Source organism: Myotis lucifugus, unplaced genomic scaffold (assembly GCF_000147115.1).
Source record: "Myotis lucifugus unplaced genomic scaffold, Myoluc2.0 scaffold_208, whole genome shotgun sequence".
Lineage (NCBI taxonomy): Eukaryota > Metazoa > Chordata > Mammalia > Chiroptera > Vespertilionidae > Myotis > Myotis lucifugus.
Genome location: NW_005871256.1, coordinates 2393901 through 2401889, shown reverse-complemented (window position 1 = coordinate 2401889; position 7989 = coordinate 2393901).

Sequence of the window (7989 nt, the reverse complement as noted above, 5' to 3'; positions counted from 1 at the left end):
CCTAATTTTTACGTTAGCCTACTGTCTGTTAACACATTGGCACCCACTTGTAGTTCGTTCTCGGAGGTGTTTTGTATGGCCAATCCCCGGGTACTAGTCAAAAAAGCAGCAACAAGCGTTCTGTCGTGGAGCCTGTATTACCGCTGCTATCCTTCCAGTCCCGCCGTGGCGTCAGCGCGCGCCTGCGCACAGCGCCCCCTCCCGACTGCTGACAGGAAGAACCATAGAGGCACCGGGCGGGGCGAGGGGCTGGGGAGGGGACCATAGAGAGGGCCGCCCGGCCGCCGCTCCCTCCGCTCTCCGCCCACCGAGGCTCGACTCCCCCTCCAGGCGGGAGGACGGAAGGACCCGAGACGCCCCCGACCCCGGGAGGTGTGGCTGGCCCCCTAGAGTTTTTGAAAAGGGGGCGGGGGCAGGTGGCCTGGGGAATCCAATGGCTGTGCACCTACCACACCCGCTGCCTTTGCAAGTCATTCATTCATTCAACACGGATCTTCGGAGGCTTCCCGTGCGCCAGGCACTGTGCTAGGCACTGGGGATACACAGGTATGGATAGAGACCCCTGTTCTAATGAAGCTTATGTGTAAGCAGGCAAGTCAATAACTAAGTTGAGAACTAACTAGCGAACTAACTCACTCAAATATTGGCCCAGGCAAGAAGTGTTCAGGAAAAATAAAGTGGAGAAAGAGAAAGGGATAGAGAGTGAAGGGGATAATAAGGGGATAATAGGGTGGTCGGGGAAAGTGTCTTGGCGGAGGGGGGGGGGGCATTGAGCAGAAAACTGAATGAAGTTAGGGGGTGAGCCAAGGTGACCACCCGGAGGGAAAGCACCTCAAGCAGATGGTATAGAAAAGGCAAAGGCTGCGAAGGGGGATATGCCTGGTGTGTGAGGAAACAGCACGGCTGCAGCGCAGTGAGAAGGAATGGCGTTGGCGAGGTGGTAGGGGCCCACATCATAGAAGGTCTTCGTAAGGAATTTGGACTTCATTCTAAGTGGGATGGAAGCTACTAGAGAATTGGGAGCAGGGGCATGGCTGCATATGCTTAAGTTTTGCAAAGATCCCTCTGGTGACTGTTTAGAGAATAGACTATGCAGAGGTAAAATCAGAAGGGGGAAAGCCACTTAGGAATCAATCGACAGCAGGAGTCTAAAGAAGAAGTGACGCTGATGTGGACTAGTATGGCCAGGGAGGAGGTGGTGAGCGATAATCAGATTAGGATATTCTTTAAAGGTAGAGCAGAGAGATTCACAGATGGATTGGATGTGGGTGAGAAAGGAAGGAAGGAGTCAAGGATAGCCACAAGGTTTTTGGCTCGTGCAATTGGGTAAATGGTGGTGCCATTCACAAAATATGGGGAGAAATCAAGAGGAACAGGTTTGGGTCAGAGCAGGGAGAAGTGAACGTGTTTTGGACCTTTTCAATTGCCAACAAACCGTCAGTGCTGATTTCAATGGGCAATTACAGTCATGCATCACTGAAACGGGGTATCTTCTGAGAAAGGCGTCTGTAGGCAGTTATCATTGTGGAAACACCATCGAGTGCACTTACACACACCTAGGTGGTACAGCCCCCTACCCGTTAGGCTCTGTGGTACACAGCCTATTGCTCCTAGGCCACAAGCCTGTACAGCATGCTACTGTACTGAATACTGTAGGCAATTGTAACACAATGGCAAGTATTTATGTACCTAAACATAGAAAAGCTACAGTAAAAATACGGTATAAAAGATTTCTAAAAGGCTCACCTGTACAGGGCACTGCTGATCCTGCTCCATCTTATCAGGAGGCCACAGAAGAGCCCACACCCGCCCTCTCACTGAACAACGAAGCAGCAGAGCTTTTTCCAAATTTCAGACATTTGAGCAGTTTCATCACACTATTTCCCTAATCCACTTACTACCCATTAGTCATATTTTTCTTTAGAGTGATTCTTTTTTTTTGGTTAAAATGTATTTATTTAAATAGAAAAAGGTTATTTAATCCTATCTAATAATAGAGAAACATGGTAATTAGCCATACCTCCACTACCCTTCCCATGGGCTAATCAGGGCGATATGCAAATTAACTGCCAACCAAGATGGCGGCCGGCAGCCAGGCAGCTTGAAGTGAACAGAGGCTTGCTTGCTTCAGTGACAGAGGAAGCCAACGTTCCCCGCCTGCCTTGCCAGCCTCTGAGCTTGCAGTTTAAGAAACATTGTTACAAATATAGAAGCTAAACAAAACCCCAGAAATCTGCTTTCAGCCAGCCGGACCGCAACATTGTTTCAATTATAGAACAAACGCAGATCCCTGCTTTCAGCCAGCTGGGATCTCAGAGCTGGAGTGAGCAGGACCGCAACAGTGTTACAATTATACAACCCAAACAAACCAGATACCTGCTTTCAGCAGCCGAGGCCTCAGAGCTGGAGCCAAGCCTCAGAGCTAAAGCTGGCCCAGAATAAAAAAAAAGAAAAAAAGGACAGGTTGGGAGCTTCAGTCACCCACCAGCCTGAAAACGGCTCTCAGCCCCTCACCCAGACTGGCCAGGCACCCCAGTGGGGACCCCCACCCTGAAGGGGGTGTGACCATCTGCAAACAGCCATCATCCCCTTATCCAGGCTGGCCAGGCACCCCAGTGGGGACCCCCACCCTGAAGGGGGTGTGACCAGCTGCAAACAGCCATCATCCTCTCATCCAGGCTGGCCAGGCACCCCAGTGGGGACCCCCACCCTGATCCAGGACACCCTTTAGGGCAAACCAGCCGGCCCCCACCCATGCACCAGGCCTCTATCCTATATAGTAAAAGGGTAATATGCCTCCCAGCACCGGAATCAGCGGAGCAGCAAGGCCTTCCAGCACCGGGATCAGCGGAGCATGAGGCCTCCCGGCACCGGGATCAGTGTGACAGGGGGCAGCGACCAAACCCCCTGATCACCCTGCGGCTCTGTGTGTGACAGGGGGCGGGGCCACAACCTCCCTATCCACCCTGCTCTGTTCATGACAGGGGAAGGTGCCCCAACCCCCTGATCAGCCCTGCTCTGTGCCTGATAGGGGGGAGCTCCCCAACCCCCTGATCGCCCTGCGGCTCTGTGTGTGACAGGGTGTGGCGCCGCAACCCCCTGATCGGCCCTGCTCTGTGGGTGACAGGGTAGAGCCATAACCTCCCCATCGGCCCTGCCCTGAGTGTGACAGTGGCGGCGCCCCAACCCCCTGATGGGCCCTGCTCTGTGCATGACAGGGGGGAGCTCCTCAACCCCCTGATCGGCCCTGCTCTGTGCGTGACAGGGTACGGAGCCCCAACCCCCCTGATGGGCCCTGCTCTGTGCATGACAGGGGGCAGCGCCCCAACCCCCTGATCGGCCCTGCTCTGTGCGTGACAGGGGGTGGCGCCACAACCTCCCCATCGACCCTGCCTTGAGTGTGACAGGGGGCGGTGCCCCAACCCCCCAATCGGCCCTACCCTGAGCGTGACTAGGGGTGGCGTCGCAACCTCCCGATCTGCCCTGCTCTGTGCATGACAGGGGGCGGTGCCCCAACTCCCCAATCGGCCCTGCTCTGAGCCCGACCAGGGGCTGCACCTAGGGATTGGGCCTGCCCTCTGCCACCCGGGAGCAGGCCTAGCCAGCAGATCATTATCTCCCGAGTGGTCCCAGACTGCAAGAGCGCACAGGCCGGGCTGAGGGACCCACCCCCCCGCCCCCGAGTGCACAAATTTTTGTGCACCGGGCCTCTAGTATATAAATAAAAATACAAGTCTCACTTCCCATAAGCAGAAAGCAACCATAAAATCAGATTCCATTACATAAAACAATGTTATTGAATTTTTAAAAATTTATAATTACACAAACTAATAAACTACAAGTAAAAATTAAATTGGGGGAGCCCGGCCAGCATGGCTTGAGCGTCGACCTATGAACCAGGAGGTCAGGGTTCAATTGCCGGTCAGAACACATGCCCCGGTTGCAGGTTTGACCTCAAGTGTGGGGCATGCAGGAGGCAGCCAATCAAATGATTCTCTCCCATCATTGATGTTTCTATCTCTCTTTCCCTCTCCCTTCCTCTCTGAAATCAATAAAAAATATATTTTAAAAAATTAAATCGGGGGAATTAAATCAAATCAAACTGCGAAATGTATAACTGAAAATAAGCTTCGTTAAGAGAAGAATGGAATCAATTGTTATCAGTCAGAAGTAAAGAGATAGTTGGTCCTTTTTTTTAGTTTAAAGGATAAATGAAGTTCTATGTCAATAAGAGCAGTTATTTTTTTTTTCTTTCAATGTTAACCAACATCAAGAATCAAAAAGGCCCAAAAGATATCCCCCTGCAGTTAAAACTATTGTCAACAAGTGGTGTTTTGCTATTTTCCTGGGAAGAAGCATGGAAATTCCATCTATGGAATTCCATGTCATCTGTACGGGCTCTGGTTCTACATCCATGCAGTCATGGTGGGGTGAGAAGCATACTTAAGCACTCAGCCTTCCTGATGAGTCACCACAGCACTGCCTCCTTTATTTCATTTTCTGGTCACAATTAGATTATGTGCCTATGACCTGTAAAATCATTCATAATCATAGATGAGTGCTGTTTTCACAATTTGTGCATCTTTACTTTGTTCCCAAGAGCTTACCTACACTATTGGCATCAGCTTTATCTAGATAAAGCTGTGCTAGTCTGCCCATGGAAGAAATTATTCCTGAACTCTGTCTGCTTTTAGAAGTAGTAATTTCCTGCCATTCTGGCTCATTGTGTTGTGTGTGTTTTTTGTCAGTGTTATTGCAGTATAATTTATATGCAATACAATGCACCCAATTTAAGCATTTGGACAGATTTATATGAGAGATGCAAATTAAAACGACTATGTGGTATAACCTCACACCTGTCAGAATGGCTATCATCAACAAATGACAAGTACTGGTGAGGATCTGGAGAAAAGGAAACCCTAGCACACTGCTGGTGGGAATGCACACTGGTGCAGCCATTATGGAAAACAGTACGGAGTTTCCACAAAAAATTAAAAATGGAACCTCATTTGACCCAGTGATCCCACTTCTAGGAATATAGCCTAAGAAATCTGAAACACCAATCAGAAAGAATGTACGCACAATTTACAATAGCTAAGATCTGGAAACAGCCCAAATGCCCATCAGTAGCTGAGTGGAAAAGAAGCTGTGGTACATTTACACCATGGAATACTATGCAGCAGTGAAAAAGAAGGATTTCTTACCCTTTGAGACAGCATGGAGAGAGCTGGAGAGTATTATGCTAAATTAAATAAGCCAGTCAGAGAAAGACAAGTATCACATGATCTCACCCATATGCGGAATCTAATGAACAAAATAGATCAAGACATCGAAGCATAGAATCTACTACAGAATCTCAGAAGGAAGGCAGGAGAGGATGGGTGGGTGGGTGGGAAGAGATCAACCAAAGAACTTGTATGCATATATGCATAACCCATGGACACAGACCATAGGGCAATGAAGGCCTGGGGCAGGGGGCGGGGGCGAGGGCTGGCTAGAGGGGGTCAATGGGAGAAACAGGGGGACATATATAATACTTTCAACAATAAAGATTTAATAAAAAAGGTTTGTTTTTCTTTCTCATGATTGCTTTGGCTATTCAGTGTCCCTTGAGATTCCATGTGAATTTTAGGATGGGTTTTTCTATTTCTATAAAAAACATCATTGGGATTTTGATAAGGATTGCATTGAATCTGTAGATTGCTTCCTGTAAAATTGACATCTCAACATTATTAAGACTTCCAGTCCATGAACATGGGATGTGTTTTCATTTATTTGTCTTTTTTCAGCAGTGTTTTATAGTTTTCATCATACAAGTCTTTCTCAGCATGAATTTTTCCGAGTCCTCTATGTTGTTTATGTGTGTCAGTAGTTTATTCTTATTATTTTTGAGTAATATACCCTTGACTTGCATGGTTTGCTGACTTCCATGGGTAAATTCTCCCACCAACTTGATGTTAACTGCCATGCAAAATTCTTTAAAATGTAAAAGCCATCTTTTGCAAGATGTATGAGCTGAATCCAGCACCCCGCTGCCAAGACAGGAGATATTTTGGCATCTCCTGTTCCCCTTGACTCTTAAATTATTCCTGCTGATCCAGGTCTTGTTTCTGATACCCTGGGGTAAGCCCTGGTTACCCCTGTGAACTTCCTCATCCATCCTCAACCTTTCCACCCCGATCCACAGCCGGCCCTGAGTTCTGGGTACTGGCTCCGTCTCCTTGACCATTCAGCATGCCAGGGGCTTTCTGGAGCTATGGAGCTGCCCCCGGCTGAATGGCACATCTGCTGACCAAACACACCCAGCCCTGAGAAAAGCCTGGGACTGCTCTGCTCCTCCGGTGGCAGCAGAGAAATTTCCCACCACAGTGTGGGTTGAGACCACCGCAACTCATGGTGTCTCACGCCGCAGGACTCCCAGGGTCACTCTGAAAGACCTTATTGTTCTTGGTTAGCTCTTTCACATTTCCCAGCGCAGCTTTTCCCGCCCTCCACATCTGTCCATGCCTTCCCATCTTACCTGCCATTACAGTGAGGATAATCACGTTACCTAACTCAGTTGCAAAGCTATATTGGCATATCCTGCATCGATTCCCTCAATTTCCATCTCCAAGCCTACCCACTGATTTCCAGAGCATCCCACCATCTCTCCTTGCCCTTCCACGTGAGGAGAACGTGCTCTTTCCTAAGTGAGATTGACCCCTTTACCCTCCCTCTGGGTTCTATCTCCTCTCTTTTCTACGGGTCCTTTCTTGCATCACCTACCCTCTGTCTCCTGAATATTCAAAATTGCCCACTCAGTTGGGTTCTTCCCTCAACATATTCATACCTTGAACTATTTCCCCTCTTCACACACACACACACACACACACACACACACACCCTTCAGTTCTGGATCCCACTCTAGCTATTATTCCATGTTCACCCTCCCTTTGCAGTACATCTTCATAAAAACATAACCCTCCTCATTGCTCTCAGTTCCCCAACCTCCACTTCCTTCTCAACCCCAGAGACCCAGTCTGCCCTCCCTAAACCTGGAGTCTTCTCACACAGGGCAGTGAATCAGCAAGCCAGCGGCGTGTTGGATCAGGGAGAGCCCCCTGTGTGCAGTGCTTCCCTACTCTGTGCTCAGTGAGGTCACACTGGTGTCTTGAAGTAGGCCTTGGTGGGAGCATTTGCACCACAGAATGGAGCGACACACCTGAGCTCTCCGCCCCCAGAGAGCCGGCAGTTCAACTTTTACTGGCACAGCATGAAATCCAGTGGCCTCCATCACAAGGCAATGCTTCCCTCCCAACCATTTCTCTGGTTTCCGGATATTTTCCCCTTCCCACTTGATAATGTCTGATCTGTTTTCCTGCTCTGTGTGAATTTTTCCATTGTGGCTTCAGGTAAGGATTGCTCTAACCTTTTTTATTTGTTTGTTTTTGTTTTTGTTAAACCTCACTTGAGCAACTCTTCGGTGCAAGAGCCGGCGCTCTCTAACCACTGAGTCACTGCAGCCGGGGCAAGGGGCCTCTTACCATCCCACAACCTGCTTGATCACTATCACTAGTCAAGTAGAACTTCGGGGACCGAGATCATTGAAAATGGTCTCCAGTCCTGGATTTGAAATTCAAGAATTAGGAGGTATGTGAACAACTGCAACTCGGTAAAATTTACAATTGCCTTTGATGGTATGCATATAGGGAATGTGTTATTGGTGAGACATTGAGGTATGAGGCACTGAAAGCTATATGTTGAGTAAAATTAAGTATGACCTGCTTAACTATTGCAACATGTTTATGGCAATAATTTACTGAACACATTTCCAAATACTTCTGCAGCTCTAAGTTTATTTGCATTTAATTTTATCTGTTTCGGTTGACAGTGGAGAACTTAGTCTCTCAAAATAAACATTTACCCCGAGCGGTCGGCGTCCCCCAACTTCTTAGAGGGACAAGTGGCGTTCAGCCACCAGAGATTGAGCAATAACAGGTCTGTGATGCC